At 42.8% G+C, this 15,451-nt stretch overlaps 1 protein-coding gene across 3 annotated transcripts in view; it reads right to left on the bottom strand.

Moving 5' to 3' along the window:
- The window catches only part of jade2 (jade family PHD finger 2), a 233,884-nt gene extending 219,763 nt beyond the window's left edge, over nucleotides 1-14,121 (bottom strand). For all 3 annotated transcript variants that reach the window (XM_080307268.1, XM_026183096.2, XM_026183097.2), the window contains exon 1: nucleotides 12,556-14,121. The gene's annotated coding sequence lies outside the window, so the exon portion shown is untranslated. The remainder of the gene's footprint in view (nucleotides 1-12,555) is intronic.
- Nucleotides 14,122-15,451: the final 1,330 nt, after the last annotated feature.

The raw sequence follows: 15,451 nt of genomic DNA, 5'->3' as shown, positions 1-15,451 counted from the left end.
GAAGAAGTTTTTTTTGGTGTTCTGTTTAGATGAAGTGCGACGGGTTAGAACAAGTTTTGTGTGTAGTTCGTTTATTTGGACGTGTCACTCCCATCTGTGATTTATCTGGCATTAAGATGTTAATAATCTTGGCAAACATGGGGACTCGATGGCATCACTGTGTGAAAAAATATAACTGGAAGCTATTCTAGTTTAGACTATCAAGGATGTGTAATGCAGCGATTTTGTTCTGGCGCATACGGTAAATTTGTCGCAAATGATTGATGATTGATCAAAAATTTAATTTATCAAGTAAACATTCAGAGGGAACATTTCAATTTTGGTCCTGAGAAAAGCTGCCACGAAATTTTGTGTAGGCACTCATGATTCTGGAAGGATGGTGCGCCTACGGTTTTTGGTAGTAGTTTATTCTGCGTGGCACCGATTCAACAAGGTGCTGGAAACATTCCTCAGAAATTCTGGTTCATGATGAAAAGTTCCTGTTCCTCCACATCCTAAAAGTGCTCCACTGGATTGAGAGCTCATGACTGTGGGGGCCGTATGAGTACAGTGAACTCTTTGTCCTTTTCAAGTTTGAGATGATTTAAGCTTTGTGACATGGTGTGTATCCAGCTGGAAGCAGCCATCAAAACATGGTTACACTGTGGTTACACTAAATTCTAGCCCTACTATCTGAATGCTGCAGCAGAAATTAACACTCATCAGACCAGGCAACCTTTTTCCAGACTTCTCTTGTCTACTTTTGGTAAGCCAATGTAAATTATAGCCTCCTTTTCCTCTTTTGAGCTTACAGGAGTGGCACCTGGTGTGGTCTCCTGCTGCTGTGGCACATCTGCTTCAAAGTTCGATCTCTTCTGTGTGCCTTGGTTGTAACGAGCAGTTACTGAGTTACCGTTGCCTTCTTATCACCTTCAAACAATCTAGCTATTCCCCTCTGACTTCTGGCATCAACATCGCCCAGAGAGGTGCGACTCACTGGACTTTTTCTATTTTTCAGACCATTCTCTGGAAACCCTAGGGACAGTTATGGGGAAAGTAACAGTAGATGAGCGGTTTCTGAAATGCCAAGACCAGCAAATTCTGGCACCAACAACCATGCCATCGCTTAAGTCATTTTTGTTGCTAGCATGTGATTGGCTAATTAGAAATTTGCCAATTGAGTGTATCTCAGTAATATTTCAACAAATCTTCATGCAAGCCCTTTGTCTAGGGTGATCGTGGCTCAAGAGTTGGCAGTTCGTCTTGTAATTGGAAGGTTGCCGGTTCGAGCCCCAGCTCCGACAGTCTCGGTCGTTGTGTCCTTGGGCAAGACACCTCACCTATTGCCTACTGGTGGTGGTCAGAGGGCCCGGTGGCGCCAGTGTCCGGCAGCCTCGCCTCTGTCAGTGCGCCCCAGGGCAGCTGTGGCTACAATGTAGGTTGCCATCACCAGTGTGTGAATGCGTGTGTGAATGGGTGGATGACTGAATGTAGTGTAAAGCGCTTTGGGGACTAAGGGGACTAAGCGCCATAGGGACTAAGTAAAGCGCTATACAAATACAGGCCATTTACGCACTAACTTTTTAACTAGTATCACTGTCAGTTCAAAACATCCAGTACTTTGGGATATTACAAATGGCAAGCATTAAACTTAAAGTACTGCCTTGTGCGTGTATGTGTAAGCAAAGCCTCAAATAGCTGCTATCATGGCTGCAGACCATCATGGCAACACATGAGGTATTTAAAGCAAGTTTTTCATTTGTCCATCCTCACACGTCAGAAGGAACAGATACGTACAACTTCTGCTGTAATCAATACAGCTGTCCGCGCAGACTGTGCACAGGCTCGTGCTTCACTTTCTTTGGTGGCTCAAACTCAATAATGTGACCAAAAGCATCCTGCATAGACAGTGACAGGGAACTAGAATTTCCTCCTCCATCCTCTAGGACAGCGGTCCCCAACCCCCGGGCCTCGGACCGGTACCGGTCCGTGAGTCGTTTGGTACCGGGCCGTGAGAGTTGAGGCTCAGGTGTGAAATGTATAGTTTTCAGGGTTTTTATCGGTTTTCAGCGTTATTTTGTTATTGTTTTTATCGTTTACTCGGTTTTCCTGGGTCTTTTCACGTGTGTTATGAATAAATTTCCTTTTTTTCGGTACCGGTACTAGTTTTATTTTGTTTTATTTATCCGCGACACCTTAAAGGCCGGTCCGTGAAAATATTGTCGGGCATAAACCGGTCTGTGGCGCAAAAAAGGTTGGGGACTGCTGCTCTAGGAGTTGAGTTGGACTCCTTGTGTTTGTGCAGTCTGTACCCTTTCCAGGGTTTTATGGTGGTGAGAAGGTCATGTGAAGGCAACATCTAAACGCTGCTTCAATATTATGGTTTAACTCTGCTAAAATGGTGCTGCTAACTTTCAGCTCTTGGAGATAGACGTATATTCTGGGTTTAGGATATCTAAGAAACTAGCCTTCAGCATTTCAACAAAAAAAGGAATAAGTTGTGGATCAGCTATTCAATACATTTTTTAAACACAGGCTGCTGTATAGTGCAACCCACTGATACAGTGAGAGCTCCATCACAAAGGTAGAAACCACCAATAAACCTGAAGTGAAAAAGAAAACAAACCGCAGCACACAGCAGTACTAAACATCTCAGCCGGAAACTCCATGCGCTCACGACCTCACTCGGTAATACACACCTCCACCCCTTCACATCTAACTGACTGTTAGGCTCAGAGCCACTTAAGAGCAGTCATGAGTCACTCTCTGATGCTGATATCACCATCACCATTCCCATCAGCCCTCTCCCCTGTGGTCCCCCCCTCCCGCTGAACGCTCCGTGGGGATCCGCCGAATGGAAGGAAACTTGCTACTCATGTCAAATACAGAAGACTGTTGTCTCCGTAAAGTGAATTAGTTTTCTGGTATTGCTCTCAGGGGAGCAAAGCTTCCCTAAGTGAAGCGTAACATAAGAGAGAAGCAAAAGACAAAGACCCCCTGCCAGCAGTAGCATGGTTTAAATGAAGAACGTTAACGATGCTAGAAACGACAGTTTGTAAAGGCTTCTAAAGGAATATTGTTTCCATTTCACGATTACGATTTAGGTGCTTTATTAGTAACTTTATTTTTTGTTATTAGGATTTTTTCCTTTCCCTTTTTCCTCCACTGACACGTACCAATCCACTGGTTGAATGTACTTTGGCAACCATAAGAAAAGCAGCTTCAGTATTTTATAGACTCAGGCGACTTGATCAATATATCAGCTTTTGACAAAAGATGTCTATTGCACGCTGAATAGATGTCAGACAATATAAGCTGACGCAGATAAATACAACTAAATAAACGATACGACCAAGACAAAAGCTGCGGTAGTTTGTAAATATAATAAAAAAAACGCGAATGCACTGTGTAATTGTGTAACTTTATTAGCAGCGTCCTCCGGAAATGAGCCAGTAACATTAAAATTAACATCCTCCTCTCTGCTCCTTAATGCTCTCTGGTCTCTATGGTAACGCTTAAATGTTTCTTTCAAAATAAGATACGAAACTACAACACGGGAAAAGACCCAGTGAAACCGAGTTATTGATAAAAACCCTGAAAACCATAAATTTCAACTCTTGTGGCCCGATACCAAACAACTGACGGACCGGTACCGGGCCGTGGCCTGGGGGTTGGGGACCGCTGACCTTCATGACAAGAAAACTGTGGTGGGTGCAGTGGCACTACATCGGGGAAAGCAGGGTAACCAAGAAGAGCAGTGCTTGCCTAATCAAATATAAAAATACACATCACTTAAAACACACCAAAGGGAAAGCAATCTCTCCCAAAAATGACATCACAGCTGTGCTTTGCTGCTCTTTTGGCAGCTTGTACAACTCTCATTATTGATAACCTTGTGCATTTGCCATTGCCATCACAGCTATTTTCAAAATGGACAAGCTCGAGGAAAGACTGTGCGATCAAATTCGGCCGTAGAAGCAATTATAAGACACATATGTGGAAGTACAGGCATTCCCAGATGGGACAGGGCTCATGGAGGGAGATGTGTAAATGAGTTACAAACTGCTTTGTTTACATCCTTAGGATTACAACCAAAAATAGCAAAATGGGCTTGTACAAATGAACATATCAGAATCAAAATCAGACAATCACACCCACGTAATTCAATAATTGCCCAGCATTGCAGTGTAGACAAAGTAGGTAGGGTTATAAAATGCTTTCTAGGAATACCTTACACAATAGCTCAGTCTAAAAATAGCTGCCTGACAGATAGACCATACCTGAACCCTTTGATCTCACATATACCTTGTAGCATTACGCACATACAAACTAGTTTACTTTATGCATATCAATACCTCAAGCAGCTTCCCTCGACAGTGTCTGTTTCTAAGTACAATGCTCATGCTAGCTATAAAGAAGCAGTTAAATCCTTAAGGGACTCCGTCTCAGTAAAACAGTGTTAAACTCGGGAAGAAAATAAGGAAACTCTGAGGACGGCAGCAGAAGAGAGGAAGTGCGCTTGCGTTATGAAGAGGGAATAAATGGAGCAAAAGACAAAAACCTTTACACACACTTAATGCTGCTACACCAAATGTGCACGCACATATATGCACACAAACCTGAGAGGCCAAACAAAAGAGCCACAGAAATCAAATAGATTTCCTTTAGCACCTTGCTGGCTCCAGCCACCAGAACATTAACACAATATTTATTGATGCTGCCACTGCTCCTGCTGCTGCCGCTGCATTATGGGAGCAGGGATGAGTGAGCGAAAAACAGAAAGATAGGAGAGAGAATGAAAGGGAATAAAAAAAAAAAAAAAAAAAAAAAAAGCGGGAACAAGGCTGAGGTCCAAATCATTTTCTAACTAAGCCTCCCGCTCCATCTCCTAAAATCTGCTGACAAACAATAAAGAAGGTGAATCGGAGCCAGGGAGCCTCGGGCTCTGCCAAAAACCCGGGAGGAGAAAGAGCAAAAGGGGACGACAGGTGGGAGGAGGGAAGGTGGGAGGGAGGGAGAAACACAGAGAGATGGAAGGCTGATCCAGAGCTCCCGTCTCCACTGCCATCGGGAGTTCATTAGCCTTTGGAAGGAAGGACGACAAGGACAGAGATTGAGGATGAGCACTCTGCCCTTCACCCTCTAGTAACCCCGACTACCTGCACCTCCCATCCTTTACCCTACATCTTGTCTTTCATCTTCTATTACTACCTTTCACCTCCCTCTGTCGCTGTCTTCGACTACCTCCTCAACAACTCATCGCCTTTGTTCTGCCTCTCTTTTAAGTTTATCCTAATTTCTGGCAGTTCAAAACACACATGTAGCATCTCGACACATGTACATTAAATACAAATAAGCGCAGTAAAGGCTTATTTTCCTCTCGAATCACCGTGCGTTCCTACAGCAAAGGAAGGCCGGACATACTGTTTCTATCTGTTGTTTACTCCCCTCGCTCAGCACAAAAACATACACATACCTACTCCTGAAACTCTTCCCATCAGGAGCTCAGGCGGCATCTGTCAGCCTGTCCATCAATGTGCTTACAACTAGACTTTTATTTTTATTTTCTTCCCCTGGAAATAAGAGTAGGAGGTAGAGAGAGAGAAGAGAATAACCCAGCAAACCAGGAAGAAAGGGGAAAATGTGTCTGAGCATAATAACACATTTTAAATGTTTCTGCTTTTTAACTTTGTGCACGAGTCACCTGAGACTCTACAACTGTGGGCTTCACCTCTATTTTCAGAAATGACCCTACATCTTGTGTGCTTAAAACTAACTTAAATATTTCACAGATTTTCACAGATATACTATATTACTTAAACACATGTACATATAATATGCATCTCTTAGTACGGCTGATGTAGTTAAAAGGGTCCTATTATCCCCATTTTCACTTGCCTCGAGTTAGTTTGCATAATTTACAGATCAAAATAATCCTCATTAAATTAGGCCTTGGTGCAGCATGTAACCCTCCCTTTAAGCTAATTGGCTGCCCCATCTAAACAAAAAGTCTGAACATTAAATAGATGAGGCTTCTCATAGTCAAAGTTTTGTGCCTGAAGATATCTTACGGATATCTGCTGCCTGTGTAAATTCAGGGCCACTCGAATAGGTTTTGCCAAATACCCTTGCTCTTATTTTGACAGTTCAGTCGCTGCATACAGCAGTGGCCCCTCAGACAAACTCTAATTCTACCTTCTTGGACCACAGCTGGTCATGATATACTCCTCTGGAGATCCACTGTGAGCAGGAGGGTCACCCTAACCAGAGCCTGCAGCAGGCTGACAGCTAGTGCTGCTACTCTGTAGTCCTCTGAGGCTACAGAGTAGAACAAGGACTACCTCCACCAGCTGCAGTCCAAGACGATAGCACTGAAGTCTGTCTGTAGGATGAGGAACTTATTGCAACAGATTCTTTTTGTTCTCTGCTATTTATTCTGAAAAAGCATATATGGGATTACATATTACTTCAGTTAATAAAGGGTGGGTGAGCTTTCTTTCGTGTGCATACACAAGCGTGCATGCCCTGCTTTGCTACTGCAGCAGTTCTGTGGGCAACACAAGCATAATCCCTCATTATTTGAAACTTTGGGCTGGTTTACAGTATCAGAAAAAAAGGATAAAGCAATATGTGCTAATTCCTGTGCAATACCACTATAAAAATAATTCTAGTGAATAGGGCTGGGCCATATCATACCGTTCACGGTAATACCGGTATAATGTTGGGCAACGACAAGAAAATGAAATATCACGATAGAATATGGGTAAAACGCGCATGCGCAGTGCCTTTGTTTACATACGCACATGGCGGCGACGCAGAATGACAAGGGCGAAAGCGGATCGTTGAATGAAACGGATGAACTAGGTTTGTAAAAATGCTCCAACTTCAGTGGTGTGGAACTGGTTTGGCTTTCGTCCGTCAGACACACAACAAAGCACTATTTTTGGTAGAGCATGCTAGCGGGCCGTCGTTATTACCGTGTTTTTTGGAAAATACGGCACACTTAAAATCAATCCTTTGATTTTTCTGAAAGTCGACAGATTATAATCCCGTGTGCTTTATGTATGAATTCTGGTTGTGTTTACTGACCTCGAAACGATTTTATGTGGTACACGGCGCTCGAAAATCTGTCAAATGTTTTAGTACAACTTTGCTAAGCTACGAACCCGCAGCGCTTGATGGATTGTCGGAGCATTACGGCTATCGTAGGCAGGCACCTCGCGGAGTGATACGTACTGTGCTTCAACATAATATTACCGTATTGTGTGTGTATAACCTCTTTTTAAGTTTTGTGGATATTATACATGGTTATGCTGAGGATATGTCGGCCAGTTTCCACTGGAAATGCCTTTTGGTTAAACTGTCAGCAAGGAATTTGCATTTGCACTGTTACGTTTTTATACAACTTTAATGTAAAAAACAGCTGCTTGTTTAAGTGAAAATACATTGATGGGGGTTTTTTTCACTAATAAAGTTGTGGAGTTGTAAAGTATTTTGTCTAGTGTCAATTATATCGTCAGTTATATCGTTATCGCAAATTTTCAAATCTATATCGTGATAAATATTTTTGGTCATATCGCCCTGCTCTAATAGTGAACTAGCTTTACTCAATTACAACATGAGACGGCCAATATAAAGTCGACAGAAGTCATTCAAACCATGTTTTGACAGACAACACGAAAGGCCAATGACAACGAGAGCAGCACAGTGCTGAACCATTGATGTGATGGGTATAGAGTTAGAGCCATAACAGGTTAGACTAATGCATCCAGCAGCCACTGCAGCTGTACACAGTATACAAGTATGTCAGGAGTGCGAGCGACACTCCAACATCAGATCTGTGATCCGGTCACACATCTAGTCCATATATAATCCTGACTGCCCACTTCGTTGAGACAGTCCTGCCATAAGAGGACCAGAGCTGAATGAATAGCTCATTTTTGCTTATTTTCTCCTTTGTTTACATGTGAATTTTTCTTGAATTTACCCACTTTGCTTATTTTAAACTAATCAAATAATTTATTTTTCCATTTTGTTTGTGTTCTCCCGTAAGACTTGAAGCTTTCGACTGGTCAGACCTACATCTGTGGTTTCACACAAAATTTCCAAACAAGCAAAGACCCCACGTTCAGTCTGTCACAAATCCTTTTGGAGCTGCATCGGAAAGGACATCCAGGGTAAAAAAAAAAAAAAAAAAAAAAAAAAAACAATAGCAGGTTCTATATATACCTAAGTTTTTTTTATTTAAAATATAATTTTATAATGCTCTACATTTAAGTCTGACAGAAATAGTCATTACACTGATATGAAAAAATTATAATAACAAGTTTTTTTTCCCGACACAGTTTTTGTTCAAAAAGGCTTTCCTGTAAAATGTAACAAAACAAAAAACAAAACAAAAAAAAAAGCATCATTAATTTTTCTGAAAAAACATCTGGTGCACCGCAGCATCCACTGCTCTCATTCAGTCAACAAGGGACAGGTTTTGCAGACCAAACAGTTAGGAAGCACATTCCAATTACTCCTGCAAAAGTCTTCTCTTGAAATATGTTCCACATTTTCCTCCTCGCCAGTGTTCAGTGCAGGTGTGCAGACTTTGCAATTATCCCTTAATAACAAGGCTGACTCACAGTGACACGAGAAAAAAATATATAAAAATGAAAACACCCCCTCTCCCCTTGAAGTCTGACGTCATCTCCTGCTCACAGAACAGCAGGTTAGCATGTGCACGCATGCACACGCACAAGAAGCCGCTAATGAGGTTCTAGGCCACAGCGGGGTCATCTGCTTCGAGCAAACACTGACAGAACACATCAGGGTAATGCATAAAAACATGCCTGCGGCATTTAAGCCAACACATGGTTTGTTTCGTGCTGCAAAACCTCTAAGACACGACAAAAATCTGTGCAGGACAAACTAATTAACACAATCTGAACTAAGCTAAACTGTAAGTGAACTAATGGCAACTCCACATATGAATTTATTCTGAATAAAACATTAAAGTTTTTGTTGTTAAAAGTATTTTCTACTTTCCTGATTTTTTTAGCATATTTGTCTTAAATTTGTCATCATCAGACACATTTTAATATTCCAGTTAAATACAAAATACAGCTTTTAAATGCTGATTTCATTTATTAAGAGTTATCCAAACCTGAGTTATCCAAAATTAATTGTGCCACTCCTCATATTAAATCATGAAAAAAACTGATTAACCATATTTTTTTGGAAAGCTGAGTTCAACTTTACAAGCAGCTGCCAGTCTTAGTGCCAGACCTGTTGAGCATTTCTAAGACTTTATTACTTCAATAAACCACAGCGACAGTCAACAGTGGTATTACCTTCCCAGTAATGGTCCACCTACCAAATGAGCTCATGAACGACTCATCCAGGTTGTCATAAAAGAACCCAAACAACATCTAAAGGACTGCTGGTCTTATTTGCCTCAGTTAAGGTCAGGTCATATCAACAGTCAAACATGGTGGCGGTAGTGAGATGATGTGGGGCTGCTTTGCTGTTTCAGGACCTGGACACTTTGCTGTAACTGATGATCACACCAGCAAGTTCACCTCTGAATATCTCAAAAAACAAAAGAAACAAAATGAATGTTTTGGAGTGGCCCAGTCAAAGTCCAGACTTAAATCTAATTGAGATGCTTCGGCACGACCCTAGACAGGCTGTTCATGCCGAAATAGCCTCGAATAACTCTGGAAAGAAGAGTGTGCCAAAATTCCTCCGCAGTGATGTAAAAGACTATCATTGGTGAGTATCTCAAACGCATGATTGCAATTTATGCTGCCAAGGGTGGCGGTGGCACAACCAGTTATTAGGTTTAGGGGGCAATTTTTACACAGGGTAGGTTTTGAATGATCTTTTTTATCCCTTAATAAATTAAATCACCATTGAAAAACTGCATTTTGCATTTACTCTGATCTTTGTCTAATGATAAACGTTTGAATGTGACAAGTATGCAAAAACGAAGAAATCAGGAAGGGGGCAAATATATAAATAGTGCTGTGAAAAAGCATGTAGGAAACACAAAGTAACAATAATAATGAAAAAAATTAAGAATGTTTAATCGTCTCAAACTACAAGAAATTTCAGCTGAACAGTTACAGTATTGTGATACAGATACACAAATCCTCCTCAGCTAGTAGCCCACATGCTGCTGGGTTAGTTAGTTGGTTACTAAGCAGATCAGAGCAGAGAGCTATGAACATGACAGCTAGCCAACACGCCTGAAGGCGGCCATACACACACACACGCTCAGCTGGTTCCCATCCTTCCTATACGACAAATCTCCAAATCTAACTCTTAAAAAACAACAACAACAACAACAACAAAAACTATACACGCTTTCGCAGCCTTCATCAGCGATGTGCGTAAAAACATCCATTTGTGTGTGTGTGTGACGGATTGAGGGTACGGTTTAAGTGACGTCAGCCGTCCATTCATGAACAGCATCTCTCCTCCTCCTCCTCATCATCACCTACGTAGCCAGCTAATGCGATACAACACACCACGTGGGGGACCTTACCCCCTTTTCCAGCCAATCAGAGCTGAGCGCTTAACGCAGCAGACACTAATACTCACAGACACACACGCAACACTACACCCACGCCTAGACACACGTGTGAGTACGGGCACATGTGAGGCTTAAAAGGTCTGCAAATGACATGGTGTGAAGGGAGTGGCGGTACGATGGATGGATGATGGAGAAGTTGGTGGAGAAAAGCACAAAAGAGTGGATGGAGTACAGAAAGAGAGGGAGAGTTGAATGAGATGGAGCAATGGAAGATGAAGAAGCAACTGAAATACAGACGACTGGCTGGAGGGCTGTCATCAAAAATGTGGAAGCAAAATAACAACAGCACTCATCCGCATTCGCTGATTTTGTAAACAACCACTGTCTCTAGGCGAGCGAAGAGAGACCCGAGGGAGGGAAGGTGGGGAGCGGGAGAGAAATGAGCATGAGTGAGAACAAGATAGCACTGCATCAGAAAAAGATATGAAAAAAAAATTAAGAAGGGGCTAGAGGGATAGAGAGAGAGCTGTTATACCCCCACACACCGTGACTCATCTCCGGTTTCATACCCAGCGGGAGGAGGACGGTTGTGTGTCTGTGTTTGTGTTTGTGTGAGGAAGACAATCTGAGGTGAAGGTATGTATTTGTGCGCATCTGTGTAATCGCTACCTGCATCCATACTTGAGGATCAGAGTAGGCATGAAGCACGTGGAGTTGTTGGCATATGTGCACAGGTCTTGCTTGCAAGTGGCGATCGTGATGATGATGATAATGATGCACATGTGGGAGGGAAGGCTGTCATTACTGGGAACATCTAACAAATCTCCAGACAATTCAATTGATTCAACGCTAGAGCCACTTCAGCCTTTCTGAACTAAAAAAAAAAAATTAATAAATTGCTCCATCCATTAATAATTAGCACTAATAGGCAGATATACTTGTGTTCTTTGGAGGTGCTCCAGGCAAATGTTGAAGAGTAGGTGGCCACAAAAAAAAAAAAAAATCACACAGGAGGCAAATGCCCCAGTTATAACACATTAATCCTGCAGACATCTGACTTGCAGCATCACCATCTGCATCCACGTGTCATGTCCTGGTGGTGTTGTTGTTTCCCCCCCCCTCCAGGTATGAATGCATCTGCCACACTCAGAGAGAGCTCTGACTTAGAGGTAAACAACAGCCCCCCCCCCCCTTTTCTGACGCCAGCTAGATCAGCACAGCACGAAGCAGGAGGAAGGGGGCAGAGAGAAGTTGCTCTAATTCCTTGATGTGTGTATGCTTGCGTGCCCAGCCTTCCTAAAAGCAGTACAGCTTCCGCTGGTCCCTTTTGCCCGAACCCCCCTCCCTCCATTTACCGAGCAGTGAAGAAACCTGCAAATCCCCAGGGCCTGCAAATTGTTTGGTGCCACCAACACCCCAACCCCACCCCATCCCAGACCTCCTCCTCTCTTCACAACTTCACCTCATGCGCCTCTCCATGTGTGCGACCCTCAACACCCCCGCAAGTTTTCTTTTTTTCATTGTTTATATTTAAAATATCCCACACGACTCACCCCACTGCCGCGAACAATTACGCCCCGAAAAAATATAAATGCATAATAACAACAATAACCACACTCTTGGATACGCTCCAACTAACCAGCTCGCACTCTTTTGATTCCCACGGGGGGAGCTGGCTCGTTTACGTCACATTTTTCAAGCACAACAACATGGCCCGAGTTTCCCCGGTTAATTTCATGTCCCTGCAGTGAGTGCACCGGCTCTGCTTTCAAAGGCGCTGTTTGTCTTTTCTTCACTGCAACACGTAAAGCGCATATCCCCACGCCTCACCCACAACATCGCCACCTCTCCTGGACCCGTTTGCCCCGCTCACTGGCGGAGCGCCACAGCCGCGACTGTAACTCACAAGTCCGCTGCGAGAAAGTCCGTACACAGCTGCTAGCCTAGCTCTGATATAGCACTAGCAGCAGCAGCAAAGTGGACTTCGGATGTTTATTTTCTTCTACTTTTATTTATTTATTTTTTTACTAAATCAGCGTTATTTCTTATTTTACCTTGATCGCTGTCTGCTTCGGGTACAGAGACGTCCTCAGTCCTGGACGGCGGGCGATTCCCAGAGATTAGGAGATCATTGGGAGCCAGGCACATGTAGTTCAACAGCGGAGGCGGTTTAGGACTAATTCAGCGTGCCCACTCGGTGCCCTGGCAGGCTGTTAGCAGTGCAGCTAAAAAAGCTGGCTCCTGGTCCACGCTAGGTGACAGGACTGTCCCTTCCCCTCCCCTCACCTCACCTCACCTCTCGGTGTGTTGACAGCGCGTCAGCTCTGCAAAGACCTACGACCGAGTCCAAATCCGAAATAAAAATCCCCCCCCAGCCAAAAAAAGTGGCAGCCAGGATGAGATACAGCCTCCACAAGTCAATAACAAACGGAGCGGGTGCAGCGGCCGGTCCTGCTACCGTTCACGGCGTAACGGGCTGCGAGGTGCGCACAACATAGCGCTCACAGGAAAGCGTGTCGCATTTTGCAAAAAGCAACCCCAAACGTGGTGTCAAAATCCGACTGTTTTCCTCTCCGGTGCCAGCCGCACGGGAGGAGGAGCAGGAGGAGAAGCGAGGATTTAAAAAGAAAACGAAATAAAGAAAAAGAAAAAAGGGTCTGCTTTATTTCCAAGCGATGAGTCAGTAAATATTGCAAGCCAGTTTCGCAACGTCCCCTTCCTTCAAAAATAAAACACAGCGCTCTCTCCTCCTCGTCTTCTTCACTTGCTCCGGTGCCTTGCCTCGCTTCCACTCCTCTGCCCGGTGCTGTGTACGTGCACACCGCTCTGCACAAATGCACAGGCGGGTCTTCTCTTGCTAGCCCTCTCCCTCCCACCCCCCGGGAAAGAAAAAAATAAAAAAGACAACACAGAATGAGAGAAAAATCAGCTCTTATCATCAGCTTGAAAACTCTTTTGGCGCCATATTTATGGCGTACTTTCAATTCACTGTTACCGCAAACTGCACTTCCTACTCTGACAAACGCTAGATTACTGCGCCTCGGAGAGGAGATCGTGGGGATTGAACCTTCCTTCACCTGCCAGTTCTGTCACAGTGATACAGCATTACTGTATGGAAGAAAGTTATGTAATGCAATCACATACACGCGCGCGCGCGCACACACACACACACACAAAACACATCTCAGCTATTTTAAATTATGAATATTATCCTTAAGAATTAATAGATCACTCATCCATCAATGCACATTTGGCTATATGAGCTCAGAGAGATGAATAGTTTTTTGAGCTGTGTCTAAGTTATTATCATATCCCTAAAAAAAAGTAGCTTCTTCATTCATAGGAAGAAAAATAAAACTGTTAAAAAAATATCTGACAAAGTGCTGCCGACTGAAACCTTCTCTGTATATGAAAAGATAACCAAACATCAACAACAACAATGGCTGACATGTGACTGCAATAACTGGGTTTAGAAGAGAGTTTAGAGCCTGAATAAGGTGCGCTTGATCAATAGTTCTCTGGATGGTTTTCCTTGGACACTGGCTGCTTTTTTACTCATTTCCAGTCCAGTTCTTGTTCCTTACGATTTTCAGAAGCTACTTAACACTGACATATGAATCATTAAAATCATAAAAAGGCTCCTAACTAATGGGATGAACCAGTGTTGTGTCTACACAGAACAGAGAACTCAGCAAAGAACCAATTTTACATTTTATCTTTAGGCACTTTTTTACTAACTGTGACAAAGCATATATTTTTTCCCATTTCTTTTATCTAATACTTGTAAAATTCCAACGCTAATGTGGTTATAAAGGCATAAAATAGCATTTAGGCAGCAACAAGGTGATTCTTAAAGAGGTTTTAGCTGAAAACATATCCAAGCACGGTGTGCAGTGTCAATTAATGGCAGGCCTGAAAACTACCTATAGCAGTTCCTTTTATTTTATTTTATTTTATTTTATTTTATTTTATTTTATTCAGAGATCTGACACAGTGGTACACTGGTAGATCCTGCATTTTTAGCTGATCACTGAAGCCTCCTCAGAGATGATGTCAGTTAAAAAGGTGGCAGTCAAGAAGTCTTTCTTAAGGAAAGGAAACAGAGAGAAAACACTAAAGTATCTCCACACAAGCCCTGGTCTGAAAATCAGTGGCAACAGGTCTGATGGAGTGGTGAATCCAGATGGGAAACTTTTGATTTGAATCATTAGTGAGTGATTACTGTAAAACACAATGAAGGCTCTGTGATGGTTTTAGAGCTGGATGTCAGGTAGTGGTGCTGGGGATCTTGTCAAAATTGATGTAATTATGAAATCTGAAATGTACCATCAGACTTTGATCCAAGTTCTAAACCCTCTGCTAACGGTTTCATTTGTCAATATGACAATGATCCCAAACCCACGGTCAATGCAGTAAAAGCATTCATGGATACAAAAGCATAAATTGAACACTATCGGTCATGGATTGGCCTCCCCACAGCCCAGACCTCAACATTGTTAAAACAGTTTGGGATTAGCCAACAGCTAACGTCCAAAGAAGAGGTAATACCGAATTCTTGCCATCACCATTAACTGCTTTCAAAGTTACTGACATCTGGCGTTTTACTTCAAAGTGAGAAACTCTTTAACTCTAAGTGATAATATCTCTCCACAAGTGATTGATTTGCACACAGTGATCCATAGGAAATAGCTGGCAAGTAAATTACTTTCCTTCACATTTTCTCTAAAATCTATATTTAAAGGGGAAGAGGGTGTTTGATCAATATGCAGTCTACTCCCATCTACTGTCTCTAAATCACTGTCCTCCTCAGCTGTTATCAAGCAGGATTATTTATTTATTTTTGCCCCTCTCTTACAGTCTTTTGCGAAGTCATTTGAGGTGCTCACAAGCGAATCTGTCTTCATTTCCCAGTGAAAGAAAAGGTCTCCTTTTCATTCAGTATGTGTAGCT

This window comes from Astatotilapia calliptera, chromosome 10 (genome assembly GCF_964374335.1).
Source record: "Astatotilapia calliptera chromosome 10, fAstCal68.1, whole genome shotgun sequence".
Taxonomy (NCBI): Eukaryota; Metazoa; Chordata; class Actinopteri; order Cichliformes; family Cichlidae; genus Astatotilapia; species Astatotilapia calliptera.
This window is presented reverse-complemented; position numbering and strand designations above follow the sequence as displayed.